Source organism: Passer montanus, unplaced genomic scaffold (genome assembly GCF_014805655.1).
Source record: "Passer montanus isolate IOZ18808 unplaced genomic scaffold, ASM1480565v1 scaffold75, whole genome shotgun sequence".
NCBI classification, from domain to species: Eukaryota; Metazoa; Chordata; class Aves; order Passeriformes; family Passeridae; genus Passer; species Passer montanus.
In genome coordinates this window covers 1399509-1418413 of record NW_024372702.1, presented here as the reverse complement: position 1 = coordinate 1418413, position 18905 = coordinate 1399509, and positions in this window count along the sequence as shown.

Sequence of the window (18905 nt, the reverse complement as noted above, 5' to 3'; positions counted from 1 at the left end):
GATTAAAAGGTGATTTTTGTTTTTTTAAAGCTCCCAAAACAAGCTCATTACCACATCTTGTCAAGCATCAGTAAGCTAAAGAAATTTTTACAACTAAGATAATGATTTGAAACAAAAAAATGCTTTCTGAGAAATTATAGGGTCCTAGCAAGCTTAGGGTTAGGCCCTGAGTTCTGTAGCTCTAGGTTGATTCTATAAATTTAAAATTTTAATGCACCTTCTTCTTAAGATTTATTTAGAAACAAACAAAAAAGCCCTTTCAACAAACAAGCAAATGAATAAGTAAAATCAGAAACAGGTGCAAAACAGATAGTTTTAGACAGAGATATATTTTTATCTCCAGAAAACTTTTGTCAAAAATATTTTAAATTGACATTTCTAAGCTTTGCAAGAGATATTCAGGTCTTTGATAAACTTCTGTTCACTGAGCTTTGATAACAATAATGGTGGTATTTTTGTGTTGTACATAATGAAGTGTATTTCAGAATATTTCCCTTCATTCACAGAGATATTACTTTTTTGCCCTTCTTTTGATACCAACAACTGTAATGTTTTTTGAGTTATTTTCTTTTTGCCGGAAGATTATGTGAATCCAGTCTGAAGGTAATTAAACACAAAACCCTGAAAAAATGTCATACGATGATGGGTCTGTCATTAAAGGCTTTGGAAAGCTTTAAAATTCGACCCTAAATGGAGGTTTAGCTCATTACTGGTCTTCCAAGCTGGATATTTTTCAAAAATCAAGGCTGAACATGGCTTCCTTCAGTCACTTAAAATAAATAATCCATGGCCTTTTCATAGAAAGCTAAAAGTGCACAAATCAGGTCTTTAAACCACCAGGTGGTGTCAGCTATTAAAGGTTACTTCACACAGTAGCCAGTTCAGGCACTCGTATCAGCACAAGGCATGACCCACCAGGTCTAGCTACTCTAATCAAAATCAGGAAATCCATAAGAACACTACACAGAAGTAAAGCAAACCTGTGGTTTGTGTTGTCATTTGAATTGTCGACTGAGACAGTTCTGAGTGCTTGTTATCCCTACCACTTCAAATGTGTGCAATATATATTCAAAGTTAATATTAGGTTTACTCTTCTTTCAATGACCTTGAAACCATGCCCCTTCTCATTTCAGTAGCTCTCCACTACATTGCAAAAACAGAAATAAGGAAAAGAAACTACAGTCAGCCTCTCAGAAGTAGCCTCTGGTAACAGTAAATCCCATTCTAGTTATTTTCCCACTGGATTTAGACAGCTGCCCCTTATCACTGAATGTGGAAAAAATTGCCCTTTCATTACCACTAGATAAGTAAAGAATAGCCATTACCCAATTGCAGCATAACATTTATGCAGTGATGTATATTATTATTCATATTAGTGTGAACACCAAATATTTCTATTTCAGAACCTCATACAACTTCTGTAGGGAAAACAAATAAATAATTAAACAAATGAAAAAACAAACCCAAGTCTCCTAATGATATTCAAAACCTCGGGCCAGAGGTCCTGCCATCAAGAACAGAGACACAGATGTTTCACAACTAATCCCTGAGGACTTAGTCTGCCAAAGGGAATTCTACACATCTAGCATCTCTGTTGCCATTTGCTTACCATAATTTCTGGCCTCAGCCTTGAGTGTTCTTGCTGCCAGGAACAGCCAAACAGAAATGCATTTCTGGAGCAGAGTGCTGAGGGCAGAGGCAGGCAGATAGCCTTGGGTTTGGTTCAGCCCTGATGGTCCCAGGGTCAGCTGACAGGGGAGGGGAAGGAGGGGAACCTCGATGCACCCCCAGCAAGTGATGACCAGAGCCTGGAGAGGGATTGCAGGTCAGCAGGAGATCATCTGAAGAGCAGAAAGAAGGAATTCCAGTCACTCCAGCCAGTAAGTCAGCTTCACTGGGATCCAGCTTAAATGCTTTATGCAGATGTATGCATATTTATGTATACAGCAAGGAGAGTTGGAGGAGTTAGAGATGCCTGTGCCTGCAGGGCTGTGGTCTTATTGGCATCAGGGATGTGATGAAATGGCTTCTGTGTCTGTTCAATGCAGAATTAAATCAGACCAAGGATGTCAAAGGCAACACAAAAAAATGGCTTCTATGACTGGACAATACAGAACTAAATCAGACCGAGGATGTCAAAGGCAACACAAAAAAAATCTATAGGTACATTGGTGATACAAGAAAGGGTAAGGAAAATCTGTAAAATGGGCTCTCTATAAAGGGGAAAAGGACACCTGATTATCCAGGACATAGAAAAGGCTTTCCCAGACTCACAGAACTAATTAGGTTGGAAAAGACCTCTAAGAACTTCAGGCACCACCTTGTCAACCAGATCACGGCACTGAGTTCCCAGTCTGCTCTTAAAGGCCTCTAAAGATGGTAATTCCAGTGATTCTACCACTTCTTTAGGCAGTCCATTGCAATGTCCAATCACACTTCCTGTGAATAAATTCCTCCTAATATCCAGGTTAAATCTCTCCTGGTACAGCTTGAGACTATAGTCTCTCATCCTGTTGCTGGTTGCTTGGAATAAGAGGCTGACTTCCACTTGGCTGTGAGAGTTGAAGAAAGCATTGAGATCATGCCTGAGCCTTCTCTGGTCCAGGCTTTGAGCATCTTGGTCTAGGGGAGCAGGTACCTGCCTACGGCAGTGGGGTGGCAAACAGATGATCCCTAATGTTTCTTCCAACAAAGCCATTCTATAACTCTGTGATTCAGTGCAAGGTGCAAGAGACAAAGCCAGGCACAAAACAAATCTGCTGTGATGCTCAGGGATGGACTGAATGTTGCTCTGCAGAAGTGGGGCTGGGCAGCCGCCCCCAAGAAGGCTCCTCACAGCTCTCCCTCAGCCAGCTCCTCACAGAGGTGTGCTGTTTACTGAGCTGTGACAGCTCAGAGCTGGGGTAGCACATGCAGCTCTGTCCCTAGAAGGGGCAGGGGTGGATGTTGCAGGGGCTGATAATGTCCCTGGGGTCCTGATGAATGCATTCAGCCTCCTGGAAAGCCCACCTTCGTCTGCACCCAGCTCTGCAGCTTAAGCTTTCTGCAAGCAGGGTGATGGCAATGTTTTCTGATCTTTTCCTTTTCATTGAAGCTTGAAGGGGAGAAAAAACCAAAAGGGATTGTTAAGGACTTATTTAAAATTAATAAAAATGACTTCTGTATATTGAAAACTGGTCATATATCTCTGAAGTTACAAATAATAGGCAGAAATGGCTACAGTAAGCGGAATAAATTTGGTAACACTTTAAGTAGATTAGCGAGAGAAGAACATATTGTGTGCTTGCAAGGATAAGAATAAGAAGGCAGACAGAGAGAGGGGAGAGTCTCAAAGGCAGTTTTATGCTCAGAGCACCAGAGGCTGGACACCAGCACTTGGAAAAAATCACATTCGTCCTTTTTAACACATTCCTCTTAAGTTTTCAATGATATTATGCATCATGAAATTAAGCTGGATTTTGTAATATCAGCTTAATATCTGATGTTATAAGAGAAGAAAGAGAAGTGGAAAATATTATTAAAAAAAAAGCCTTGTCCCATTGTCCCAGGACAAGGAGGCAAGCGCATCCTGTCACTGATGCCTAACATCTAACGTATGAAAACTACTGCAAAAGCACATAGTAGGTGCTCTCTTTGTCCATATACTAACTGCAGCGCGAGGAGATGGAAAAACTCTTGTTTATCTTCTTTTTTTTTGATCACTGGAATAAAACACCCTCTATGGGAAATGATAATTCTGTACTTTTCTGCATATTTCTGACATGTGGATAAATAATTAAGAAAGTGTTTCCTTTTATCAATGTCAAAAAGTTATGAATGTCTCAGGACTGCAGCTTTGAAAGATTTTTGCATGAGAGTTTGTAAAAGTGCCAGATTGAAAAGTTTCTCTCCACAGGGATGAAGTAGAAAATGACAAGTCTGTTTCTACAATTTCTCTCCAAACTCCTTTAAGTCTATCTTGAAAATAAACTCAGTATGTTAAAGGACAGCTCATCTGTCATTAATCATTCAGGTTTTTCACCTTTTTACAGACTGCCAGCCGAGTTGCCAGTTATTTAATATTGTATTTTTCACTACTAGCTGAATTTAGAATACCAACTAATTTTATCCTGCACCTATGACAGGGAAGCAACATTTGGTTCTTCTAGAATTTATTCATTATATGAATCATCTTCCATGTGCTCTTGCATTCCATGATCTGAAATAAAGGCCATTTAAAGTGCAGGTATATGTCAACTTGTATAACCAAGTTACCATGCAGGTTCTCCTGCTCAGTAAATACCACCACTGGTTGTCAAAGTAGCTTTCTGGTTCTGCTGGTTGCTTTCTGACCTCTGCCCCTTAACTTTGCATGCTGAAAATGTCATCTTAGCAAGGCTCTCAAAATTGTTAATACTGATACAGCTGTCTTGCCAACAGCGACAGTGCCATTACATTGAGAAGTCACCATGGGTGAAATTGGAGTAGTCTCCTCCAAAAAATTTGCTCTTGAAAGCTAGGTTTGTAATATGTAGTTAAACCTCTTCAGTATGCCTAAAATGAAATAGAAACCCATTCAGACTCACTCTGCAGTTTTATCCTTTTCCTCAGTGTTGGCAAAGCCCTTCCACCTGTCGGACAGAAGCTGTGAGCCTCTAACTCTGCAGTGCATAATGTTAACATGACCAGGATACCTGAGCCAGTGATGATACTAGAAATACTTTGCTTATCTTATGAACGCCAGAACACTGGACATTCCCCTTGATGTTTGAAAAAGGGAAAGGAAGGATAACTCTCGTACTGGACAAAGCAACAGACCCTTTCATGAGTACCTGCTACCAAAAATTTTAGCAGTTGCCTATATCAGTTGAAATTTATCAAAAATTTTTTTGCTTCTACCTTCTTTGTGTCAGAGCAATTTCAATGTTTGCAACTGTTCACATTAGAAACGACAACACATAAACTCCCCAAACACTTTAACACATTATTTAAACACTTTAACACATTAAAATTAAACACACAGCTGCTTCCTGGGTTTTTCTGCCTAGCGCTAAGTACTTTCCCAGCTACTTCAGCAAGATAGGTCATTCCTTTCAGATAACACAGCACTTCAAATTAATGAAATTAAACAAAATGAAGAAGATGCAACTGCATGGTTTTTATCCCAAAATGCTGTCCATCTTTGAAACTTAAGCAGCCAGTTCTTCAGCAACAGTAGCTTGTTTATGCTCATCAATTCCCACAACTCCATTGGCCTTCAAGTTAACCAGAGAAGGATATGATTTCTACTGGTTTTCATTTCTAAGAACTGCTTTTTGTCTCCTTGTTTTTAGTTAGATTGCTTGTTCTCCTGATGAAAAGCTGATTTAATGAGCACAATACATGTTGGATAATATTGGAGAACTGATTCACAGCAGTGAATACCTTGTATTGTATGTACCCTGGAAAAGAGTTGCTTGCCCCAAAGGTTGCAAAGTCAGAAAACTATTTCCTTTACCTTAATGCTAAAGGCTTTGAGTGCCAAATCAAGGTGACAGCCTTGCTGCAATTTCTGAAAGAGTAGCATACACTGAGAAAGGAGTCACCATTCAGCAAAGACATTTGGCTACATAAACTGTGGGATCCTCTAAATCCCAGGAATTTCTTTAAGTAGAGGAAAAGGGTTAAGTTACAAAATAGCTGGGACTATTATATCCAGATAGTTTTTTTAATAATAGCCAGCTTATTTTCTTTTCTTTTAAAAGGTTGTTATGTCTTGAAACTTTTATATGCACAACTGATTAAACAAAATATTATCTTTCACTATACTACATGTCCATTGGTGTGACACTTTAAAACCTCCCTTCATGTGAGAGTGAAGATGAAACAGGCACAAGGATATACACAAACACACCCCTCACTCAAACAAATGTCATATGGTAATTGGTGATATTTTTCTGTCCTTTTCTAATAAATTAGATGTTTGTATTTGAAGGGCTTTGTCTTTTCTAGATGAGCCATTTCCTGTTTGTTTATTCTGCAGTAATAGTATCTATTATTAATACAAAGAAGAGGATTATCAATAATGTCAAATCTAGCCTTTCTTAAGATAACTAAGGTTTCTAGTCTGTTGCTGTCAAATCCAGAATCGACACAGAATATTTTTTTTTTAAAATGTCAACAGATGACAGTGGCAACTTCACCACATTTCCTAAAGTTCATACAGAGAATCCAAAGTCTTAAAGGAACTCTCCACTAAATTTTAAGAAATCAAACTATTGGGGCTCGGCTTTTAGCATTCATAAGTGGTGTCCCATTTGACTACTTTTTATGACTTTCCATAAACAATAAAACCCCATGGATTGCAGGGCTCATAGGAAAATACTAGTGACAATTTTTCTGAGTATTATCTACCTATCTTCATTCAGAAATAACTCATTTATTTTTGTTCTTTTCTTCATCCTTTCTTACTCTGCCAAAAAATAATCTCTCCTTGAAATCTTTCTTTTCCTATGTTTGTGCCTTTGACCTCTTACAATACTGTGTGGAATGTCTCTGTTCTCTCTGGACATACCTTTTGCTTTTAATGTTTCCCTTTCCTAGATCTGTGATTTCATCTGACCATACAATGCTCTATATCTAGTTTGAAAAACCTGACTGGTTAAACAAAAAAATCCCATCTGGTATTGGCTTACAAGTGTTACAAGTGTTTGGTTTAGATAGTTTTTTAGGCTTTCTCATTAAACAATGCTCTTTTGTGAGATGACAGGCTGTTCATTCTTTACTGAAGATGATTTCATAGATTGTTTTCTAACTGTCACAGAAATCCAACCAAACACCAGAATCCCCTGGGAGTTTTGCAACAGTATGGCCCTGGAAGAATTTACTATTTGTAGGTCTTCCAGATTTGTATTTCTGTAGCAGAGTATGTGAAAGTGCTCTAAGGTCTGGATTTCCTAATTCTAAACCACACCATATGAGCAGTTCAAACCCCAGTGCTTAGGCACAGCACAAAGCATGAGCTCAGCACTCTTTGGCCATTTACCTCTCTGGGGCTGCAGATTAGGAGAAAGATGGGCATTATGTTCACCAGTATTGTCAGACTGACACACATGGCAAAGCCAGAGGAATTTAGAAACATAACTTTTTATCACTGTTGAGAAACTAAACCAAATCAACCAACCAAAAACAAAACCAAAACCCAAACCAACAATAACAAAAAACACAAAAAACACTCAAAAAACAACAAAAAAATTAAAAAAAAAAAAACAAACCCCAAACCAAACAAACCCTGGAAGCTAAACAAAAAAAAAAAAAAAAAATAAAAAAAAAAAAAACCCAAACCAAAAAACCCCCAACAAACCCTGGAAGCTAAACCAAAAAAAAAAAAAAGGCAACACAAAAACATGAGCACACTCTTGAAATTATTTTGGTTTGTGGAGAGTTTTTTTGCAATCAGCATTTTTCAGAACAAACTCTTTTCCATATGAAAACTCTGTTAAGTTGACTAAACAATAAACAAGGGCTATAGATTCAGTTCCATCATCAAAACAGATTTCTTTTGACAAATGTAATACAGCAGTTTTTTAGCTTCACTAGTATTCCATTCTGTTGAGCATTCAATGTAATAAAATGTTCAACCTTGTGATGAAAACATGGATTACAACACTCAGAAAACACATGGATCAAGCAAACACTGGCGCTCCAGAACAGCTTTATAAATGAAATGAAGTGTGCTGAAACTTTGGGTTGTTGACAGATATTGATAGATGTTAGAGATCTGAGAGCTCATCTGAAATTTATCTAGACTATGCAAACAACCACATCTAAACCAGCAGAAATGATGTGTTGAAAGTTCCATTAATTTTCAAAATGTCAGAGGAGCTGAAACTTGAATGCTTTACCACTCAGCTGGCACCATTAAGGTATGAGGTGCTTCTCTGTTTAGCAAACAAACAAGCTAAAACTCAGCAGATATTTTCAAACCCCAATAAAATTTGTCTATATCATAACAATTGTTTCCCCATTTCACCCTCTCAGGTTATTTACTTTCTGTAAAACTCAAGGTTTACCTTGAGTTTTGAAAAATTGCACTATTTTAAGTCAATAAGTTCCTAAACTTCAGAATTGTTTCACAAGGTCAAAAAATCATTGAAAGCAACAAGAAAAATGGATATAAACTGGTCTTTGCAGAGCTCTTCTGAAATGAGTATGTCATCAAACTTTCCAATCAAACTGGAAAAAAAATCACATAGTACCATTTAAACATTGGTTACATCATATGAAAATTATTTCAGTGTAAATCAGTTTTCTCTCACATGTAAATTAAACTTCAAATTTTCTTGTAAATTGCCCTGCAGCACCTCGATACTTCCTTGGAAATAAAACTGACCTGGTGAACTCTGAGATTCTTTATGAGGAGAGAAAGACTTACTGTGGTACAGGAGATCTAGAGTTCCCTTTCCAAATCAAAATCAGAGAAGGAGAGTTATTTATTATGTGTCTTCTTCCTAGAGACTAAAAGAAATTAAGAAATGCATAAAGGTGACCTTAAGGAATATAATAGAACTTTTTAACTTATCAAGCCTAAGGCTCAGTGGCAATGTCTGTGTATATCACATCTGCTAAACTGAAACAGTTTAACAAGTGCCATGCACTTGTTAAATTTTTGTCGAGCAGGGGCCAAATTAGTATATGAAAACAGGAAGAGATATTATATAATTTTTGGTTTATTTATTATAAACAGTTTTATGACCATTTTTCACTCCATCCTAATTTCAGGGAAAATGAATATTTATTAATATTGGAAATTAGTACGACCTACAATAGATTGAGGTGTTGGAATATTTTTTCTTAACAGTGTCAACACAAGGAAAGTAAAGCATATTGCAAAAATACAGCGTGGCAGCTGCCTTGCTTTCACTTGCCTTGCTTCCCAGTGAGCTTGCACAAAGGGCATCAGTGACAGAGCTCAGGGTTTTATAATAAACAGGTTTACACAGAATGTCAGCCAAAGAATTATGAAGCACGTGAGGTGGGCAAGCATAAAGATGTAACAGCAACTTTCCATCAAAAATGACCATGAAAATAAATAAAAAATTATGCACATGTGGAAAGGACTATTTACTTTTTATCTATCTGTAAACAGGTTCTGTTCATTCAGTGATAATTCCTAGGGAAAGATAATGCTGAATTTGAAACTGTAATTTGTTAGAATTTTAGATTTTAGTTATACTAGTAATAAATCCATGGTTGTAATTGTAAATCAATTTTACTATCCAGTGATGGAGAAAATGGAACTCAATGCCTTGTTGAAATAGTCAGCTGGAGAAAAAAGTTCTTTTCTCTTATTATTTTTTAAATATTTAATCAGTTTTGTTTTCTTGATTGCTACAAAGTTTCAAATAGAGTCAATAGATTTTGTTTCATTATTTCTGCAGTCAATTACTGGCACTTTATTGCTTTGATTTAAATGGGAAATTCCTTTGGCTGACATTAGCTGAGCCAAGACCAGAGCAAAACATTATTTTCTGACTTCTCAGAGAGCAGAAGAAGGGAATTCTGTGATTCACAGAGCAGCACTGACACTTATACAGCTTTAGCTTCTGAGGGCCAGGGTCTCTCAAGAAGGTGGCAGTCTGAAGGTGTTTGCCTGGCTTGTTCCTTCTGTGTGCAGTGCTGTGGCTGCTTCTGTCCCCTTTCATGTCACTGCTGGAGTGTTTGGGCAGCCACTGTCCCCATCCCTTGGGAGGAGGTGACTGCACAGCCATGGGAGCAATCACAGCCTGGCCGGGCTGCTCAGTGTTAGAGGCAAATTTGCTGTCACCAAAACAGAGGAGTTATTACAAGTCCAATCTCCACAGCTTCTCCAGAGCCTCCCAATGGTTTATGACAGACAACTGCTTCTAAGCTCCTGTCAGGAGATGTGCTATAAATAACTTGACAGCTAAAATGATGCCCGAAAAAGAGGAGAAATGGGTTAGGAGGATTTTAAAGACTTGGAATTACCTTAGAGAGATCCAAGAAGGATCGTGATTTTTGAGAATTTTATGTAGATTGTTTTAAGAACCAAGGGAATAAAAATAATGGAGAGATTAAACTTCTCTCCTTAGCTGACTAGAGCTGAGCAATTCCAAAAAGATTCTACTGATAATCTGATATCATTCTACTGATAATCTTGAAAAGGGAAAGAAGTAGACATTGAACATCATGAATTTAGATTATGCTGCAAGACACTTTACCAAAAGAAAAGAGAAAACTAGCAATTAAAAAAATATAGGAAATATTCTTATAAGAATATTATTAAAAACTATGTTTACTTAATAAATATATTAATATGGTTATATGTATAATATTATAATGGTCTTGTTTTCATTCAGTTTCAGCCAAAATTACCAGATCCTCAGATGTCAATGGATATTGAAATTTCCAGACATAATAACAAAGAGGCATATGGGCATTGCTGTTCAAAAAAGGCCAGAACTTATTAGTCTGTGCCCTGTTTCACATCAAATATTGATGCTTCAAATGTTTTGACCCTTACAAACTTTGGGCTTATTTAGAAATAAATAATATATATAACAATCCTGGGAGGAAATTAAATTCTGGTCATGTTATTTATTAAAATTTTACTGACTACAAGGTCAGCAAGTTTGTAGAGTTATTTTCTTTGAGAATTTTTACTTCTTCCTGAACTGGTGATGTAGGGAACAAAAGTGAATTTGGAATAGCAGTAGGATTTTAAGTAGCAATATAAAAAAAAATCTTTAAGAATTGTGATTCCAGGAATATGGTGACTTCAGCTTCAGGAACACTAGAGTGCTGCCAGAATTTCACCAACCATTCCTCTTAAGCTATGAAATGGGGTAATGAAAACCTCATGTGACATAGCACAGGACACCCATTCTGTCAAAAAAAGCTGGAAGAAATTCCTAAACCACCTTCTGCTAACTCTTCTACTATACAAACCAATATGTTTTCATTTAACTGTCACTGATACTGAAACTTTTAGAAAAGCATCCAGGCTTGAAAAGACCTGAAAAGGTGCTGAATTCACTACCTCACTTTGTAGATATTCCGATATTAAATTGCCATTATTGTGAAAAGCGCATGCGCTAATTTGGAAAGTGTGAGTTCCAACAATTAAAAGTGTTGGTTCCTGTAGTGTCTTTCTTTTCTAAACAAACACTGATTCATGTCAGCATAAAGACAGCGTGAAAAAATGAATGAACATCTCCTAAGGGAAAGATGATTATTATTCATCAGTACTCAGAGCTGCTGATTAATATTTCATGGCTATCATTCAGACTACAGGAGGGAAGAAAGACATAACCCATATCAGATATATTGGTCAAAAACCCCAGGATTATTACCATTATTATTGTTTACTATTATTATTATTATTAATTATTATTATTGTGGTTGTTTTTATTATCATCATTATTTTAAACACAATATTTTTCTCATTCTAATTAGGACTGCTAAGAGAGATATATAATTTCTTTGATTTTATAGCCACAATCAGATAAAAATATGCCTGTCAGATGTTTACAGGCAGAAGAGAGTGAATCCATGAAGATAAATAATGATTTAACAATACAAAAGAAAGATTCTACAGATTTCCACATCTGTGACTGATCCAGACAAATTAAAATGTAAAATAACCTTTGTAAGAAAATGAGATAACTTTTATGCAATTAATATAGTATCATTCAATTTCTTAGTGTCAAAATTTCAGACATGTTCTCAAATTAACTCATGAAAAATTTCCTGTGCAAATTGATTTGAAAAATAAACTCATGGGCATTTTTTGCAACACATCATAGATTTTTTTGCTCTATATCTAAAGTATTTGATAAAAACTGAAACTAGAAAATAGGTGAGATGGTGCTTTTCTTACCAGACATTGTCTTTCAGAAAACTGAATACTCCCAATTTTTAAAAGTGAGATAAGGCTGAAGAGATTTTATTTTTTAATTTAGGCTCCCCTGCTTAATAAGCATCTCTTTCCCAAGATGCATGGGAAATTTTTTGAAATTGATTTTTTGAAATGATGCTGCATTTCAAAAAAAAGAAAACAGTTATATTAAGATTAGGTGGCTGGATTTGTAATTTTCAAAAGATTATGTCCATTTATCTGTAGTTTTAGCCACTACATATTGAGACAAAATTCACATACCAAAATGTTCACTGGGCTTGAACAAATTCTTTATTACCTTTCTCTAAACAGCAATATTCAGGAGTTAACTGGATTGGTTCTGTCCTTTGAAAGCATCTGAGTGTTGACCAAAGAGCTAAAAGAGTTAAGAAATAAGTTACTTCAAATTTGACACGTCACTGTAAGCCTTGACAGAGCTGCACCACTTATATCTCAGCCTCCTGTTTCTCTCTGTAGTCCTGGCACCTTTGTTTATCTTCCCTGAAAATGTGTGTGTGCATTTATATATATATATGTATAAATATATATGTGTGCGTACGTATATATGTATGTGTATATTTTTATATATATATCTACATCTATCTATATATACATACACACACACAAATATATATATATATATATGTATGTACCCCGGATTCTGTTTTTGGAAATTGCATGGTCAACTGCTACAGGGCTTGGCTGCACCATGGCAGCTGAGATCTACAAAGATATATATATATATATATGTGTGTGTGTACGTATATATGTATGTGTATGTACCCCAGATTCTGTTTTTGGAAATTGCATGGTCAGCTGCTACAGGGCTTTGCTGCACCATGGCAGCTGAGATCTACAAAGGAGTCTGATTCCTCCAGACTGAAAAGTCTTAATATGAAGGGGTAAAAATAAATGGATTTGCTAGTATAGATTCACAGACAATATATTTTTTCAGCCTCCAAGTAAAAAACTTTGAGTCCCAGACACTTGTGGGAATTTCTTAATTTTTTGGGGAAAAAATGCACAAAAAGTGACTTTTCAGGAGCACAAATGCACATCACTCAATTCAAAGTAGCAGTTTTGGTCTTAGGTTTGGTTTGGGTTTTGTTTTCAAAAAAATGTTAAAAAGTATTTCCAGTTTAAATTTTGCTCTTATTGTCTAAGTTACAACTATTTGAGTTGCAATGAAAAGCAAACATCTGGGACTAAAGAATTTCTAGGCTTCATACTTCTTGAATGTTGAACTAGTACTGGCAGAAAATATATTTGAATATTAGCTTAATTTATCAAAGGCATATTGTAGACAATCTCAGCAGGAAGTCTTGGACACAACCATCCAAGCGCTGAGAGCAACAGCATCCCAAAGCATCTAAATTTTGGGGCCACATATCAGCTACCTATTTCCAAAGAAGGCTCTAATTCAAAACTTGTCTTATTTCCTTGTTCTTTATTTGTTTTATTTGAATTGCATTACTAAAGCTTTAATTTCACAAGCACATTCTGAGCATAAATGACCATGATGTACAACCTGTATTAGAAAAAAATCACGTATCTTTAGAGGCTTGCCTGCAAGAGATTTTGTTCTTGATTAATTGAAGAAATCTACAAATTAACTTTTTATTCCAGGCCTCAAGAAAATCAGCAAATTTTCAAAGCCTTGAGGCCATGGTACCTTAATTACCATTACAAGTATTTTTTAAAATATTGAACAAATTCTGCAACAAAATGTGTAATTTATTTTTTTTCACAAAGATACTCTGAGGAACTGGAGTCAAACTCTTAAGGTATATGAACAGAAGGAGCAGAACAGAAGAATATCTAGTTCTGCTCAATTTTTTACTATATGGTCAAAGTCCTGAATAAAAATTGACACTAAAAGAGAGAAAGCTAAATAAACATAAAATATATATAATCAATATTACAGATGAAGGCTTTCATACTTACAGAAAGTATTTATGACAAGGAGTGAAGTTTTTAGAGAAGCTCTGTAACTGGAGAAACTTGCCACATTTTGTGGAAGAATAAGGTTGATATCCAAAGAACATCCACAATATTACCATGTTTTAAAGTAGCAGATTGTCATCGATAAAAAAATCAAAATTCTAGCAAAACCAAATATCATGGGTAAATTTTCCTTTGCCTTCAATTATTTACTTTTGTTGTTGTTTGAAAAAAAAAAGGCAAATTCTTGTAGCCAAACAGAGAATAGCTTAGGTTGGAAGGGCCCTAAAAGACCATTTAGTTCCAATCCCACTGCCATGGACAGGGACACCTTCTACTAGACCAGGTTGCTCACAGCCCCATCCAATCCAGCCTTCAGCATTTTCAAGGATGGGGCATCCACAACTTCTCCAGGCATCCTGTCCCAGTGCCTCAACACCTAAATAATATTATAATGAAAACTTATTTCCAAGTGAAATAATGTTTTGAGATTTAGGGTTGGGGTTATTTGGGGTTTTTTTTGGTTTAGGGGTTTGTTTCTTTGTGGGCTACTTTTTTCTTTATTTTTCTGAGGTAGAAGCATGCAATTTATTAGGAGTTGAGAAGCAACTATTAACTTAATAAAAAATGTAGAAAGAGTAAAATTTCTAGACAACCAAAAAGAAACATCAAAAGAACTATTTTCTGGTTTATACATGAAAGACAGAACAGGAAGAACAGCAACAAATTAGACAACTCACTTTCTTGTTTCTTCTGTGAAGAAGAGCAAAATACATTATATTTTATGTAAAGAAAAGCCTAGAAAAAATTACCTCTAGGATAAGTTTTCATGAGTACTTAAATGTATTAGTTCATTCTAGACAATTTATAAATTCACAGGCTCTCTTCTCCCCAGAAGTGCTTTTCCTTCCTTGACTCTCAAGATCATGCTACTCTGCTAAATTTACAGCTGAAACCCCAGGCAATGTGGAAGCCTCCAAGGCAGCTGTAGTTGTTTCTATAATTCACAACACAAGAACCACCTGAGGTCAGAAGTTGCTTTGATCTTCTAGAGTCCAAGGAAACACAATGTCACCTGAGCAGAGGGAAGAAGTGACAGAGAAAGCACAGTAAACTATCAAGGGACTGTTCAGTTCAAGCTATAAGGGGTTTTAATGGACAATTTGTGGTATTTTCGTACGTGAATTTCAAACAAAATTTCATTTTATGAAAATTAAAAATGCCTCTGAAATTATATGTGTGTTTCTTTGATATTTTAAATGGGTTTTAGGGAAAAAAACCTCAAATATTCTCTGTCAGGTAGGAGGTAAAGAGGGAGAAACAACCCACAAACTGTAATTTTGGGAGAATTTTGCATCTCTGGAAATGTGAGATGTACAAAAATTCTTAGTATTATTACTTCAGTGTTCTCCCGTTACATAGCCATCTATGGAAGCCAGAATAATCCTCAGAATTTGACAGCAGCAAAGGGGGAATCATTCCTCTGTAGGAATGGGGAAGGTAATCTTCTTCCCATACTTGCTTATCCATTCGGATGGTGAAAACAGCATGGACTCAGAAAAGACTTAACCATCCTAGGATCCCTATCCCTAAGCATGCTTATTTTAAACTTCCAGGTAGCCTGAAAGTCTCATTCAGAGGGATGCAAAACTCTTCCCCTGATGTGTGGGAAACCTTATTTTTCATATCCTGATACTATCAGTATTCTCTCTTTTCTGGATAGGCCTGTAGTAGGAAAACAGTTACTTGATACATCATGGGTTAACTAACATAATCTTCAATGTTTCTACTGCAAGACTTTGCAAAGCTCACTGCCCCTAATTGATTTATTGATTTATTCATAATGAGAAAACAGTGTGCATAAAGCAGATGCTAAACATAACGAGCCATAACTTTAAATCCAAATGGGATCAGTAGCATGGCTAACAGAAAATTATTGCTGTAATTTATTAAGATTTTAAAGGTGCCATGGTGGTAGGAATTGGTTATTTCATCAATAAACTCTGCAGTGCATGAAAATAACAGGGGCATCTCCTTTATCTAAGTATTCTGTGATGGCAGAAGGAAGGAGGGGTTTGTTTGTTTGTTTTTGCTTTTTTGGGGTTTTTTTTGGGGGGGTGTTTGTTTTTGTTTTTTTTTGTAAAGGAATGAGAGTGATGAAGCCCCTGCAGGGCTTACTATGTTTTCAAAAGAAGCCACTAAGACTTTTGACAATACACACTGTGGCACAACAGAAATTCAGTGCAGTGGGACTGCCCTATTGAGGATATCCTATTTCAGGATCTCTCCTGGCTGTACTTACAGCACATGAAACAGGATTTCTTTAGTAGTCACAGCAGCATATTCCGTACCATAAAAAAAGTTCTGTCAAGCATGATATTTTCTATTCAAGGAGATCATATTTTTTTTCCTTCTGTGTATTTAAAAAGCCAACAAACCAAAAAAAAACAAAAACCAAAACAAACAAAACAAACAAACAAATATACAAACAGCTGGTATTATTAAAGAGAGGGGTTTAACCTCCAAAGAGTGAAGTTCAGAACGACTTGGATGCAGACATTCCTTTGACCTTAATAAAAGGACTAGACAGAGACCAGGACACAACTGATTTCCACTTAATAATGGGAGTCAAATCTTTGGGGTTTCTTTCGGCTCATTTTTAATTCTACTGCTTTTTAATCAAAACAAAGAAATAAATTAAACTGACTTCTTTTCCTCCTCAGTCAGTGCACAAATGATAATAAAAGCAGGTTACATTGTAGCAAAACCCAGCTAAAAAGCACCGGTTTTTAGAGAGATGTGGAAAACCCACGGACTGCGAGCAGATGGAAGCATTGAACTGAGCTGGGGCTGGCAGCCTGGTCACAGGCTGCAAAAGCCGAAATGCTCCTACAGTCCTGAACCAAGGTTACAGAGGGCAAAAAAGAATAGTTTTAACTTCACTCTTGAGTAAGCTGATCACTTTTGTTCTTTCTTTCTGGCCATCTTATTTTCTCTGTAGATATTTATTTATTTATTTTATTGCAGCAAAACCAAGTAAAGTCAGTGCTTTACTTCTCCCCCCATCTTCTGAGGAAATTCTAATGCCAGACCCAGAGATCCTGATTTTTCTCCTCAGTCCATACATTTATTGACTGCTCTAGAAATACAACTGTGCCTTTGAAACTCAGAGCTAGTGTAATTTAAAACAAAAATTAAGATATGGCTGTGATGAATCTTTTGTTTTCAAAACAACACAGATATATCCAAGAGCATTCTTACAAAACTTGGAGTTCAGCATCAACTTCAGTATGAGCATTATGATTTGGAATATCTGTAGCAATTGCCTTATGGTAAATCCTTGGTAAGTGTTTAAACTTTTGGCAGCATTTGACCTGTTTTTTAAAACTGTATGTTTTATGTTAACATTGCAATTTGTTAATATCTTCACCATTATGAAGAGCAGGCACATTCAGCTAAGAAATGAAGAAAATGAAAGCCAAACAAAGAACAAAAAGGAAAGTGATGAAAAAAAAGGCATTCTAAATAAAGGGAGTTGCAGTGATTGTAGTTTATATATTATTTAATGTAGACCTGTATGGAATAAAGGTGTCCTAAAATTTATCTGTAGAGATTTTTGCACCAATAAGAGCAATAATTATTGAAAAATAAAACAAGAGAAAAAGGGTTTCATCTGCTTTTTATAGAATAGTTCCCATTTTCTTAGCCTAGATCTTTTTTTTCCTCTAAAGGCAGGAGACATGTCTGTCCATGGTTGTGAAATGAACTGTGAAGTGTAATTTCAAAATAAAATTTTCTAACTGGCATTTAGCCATCAACTTGCTGTGGCTACCATCTCTCTTGAAATGCTGCTTTAGCAGAGACACTGAGATCCTGAGCAATTTTGGTAGAGTCTTTATATATCACTGTGTATTTAAGGAAAACTTGTTTAATCATTGATAAAAAAAAATACTTTCAAACTCAATATTTACATAGCGCTGTCTTGTGAACTTTTTACTGCATGTATCATATATTTCCATAACAATAAATAAATATAATCTTAATTTTCTTCATTCCCTCCCCCCCCACAAATAAACTCAGCATAGCTGCAATGATGTTTGATCTCTAAGAGTGTCATATGTCAAACAGAAAAAAAGCTATAATTCACTACGGATTTTGGAAAACGTATAGTTGTGGTCAGATACACTGGCTGTTAAATGGAAGAAGTAAAACAAGGTAATAAATGCTTAATTGTGAAGACAGCGCAACATGCCCAGAAATGTGGAAGGTTGGGATTGCAAGCAACAGGCAATACTGATTTCAGTTTAGGCACCACCCAAGGCTGTTTAAACTTCTCTACAACATATGAATTATGTTTTTAACAGATATGATGTTCTGTAGCTTCAACCAGTGCTGTCTGAACAGTGTGAGTACATGAAAGTTTGAATCATCTGAGACTGAAGAACAGTAATCATTCTCTACCATATCAATGTAAAAATTAGACATGATCTGAGGACAAGGTTAGAAAGAGTGCTTTGAAAAGCTAGAAATGAACTCAAATTTCCTCAATATAAGTACATTACCTTAATTGCAGTAGCATAAGAAGTCTTGGAGCTCTGCCTTCCAATTAGAGCACTAAGACCTACAGAAACTGGAGCTTTTTAGGGTTTTTTTGTTTGGGTTTTTTTGTTTTGTTTTGTTTTTGGTGTTGTTGTTTGGGTTTTTTTTGTTGTTTTTTTTTTTTTTTCAGTAGAGTTTTACAGAGTAGAGTTTTACACTACTATGAAAAAGGTCTAAAGATACTCTAGGATATTCTGTCCGTTCAGGTTTTATCTTGTCAAAAGAGGATGCCACTGAAAGATCTCAAGGAATATTTTATAGGAAGAAATGTAATTATAAGAATGGGAACATATCATATGCTCTTGGAGTAATGAGACAGACTGACTTTAATGTTATTATCTGTTATTTGCAACTGACTCAAGGCTTTATACTACCTCTGCTGACTGACATAATTGGGATCCTGTGTTCTCTATATGAAAATACATTTCTTCACATCACTGAAGCTGTAAGAAGCGGGGGAGTAACATTTAACACCTTTGGGCTCAAAGGA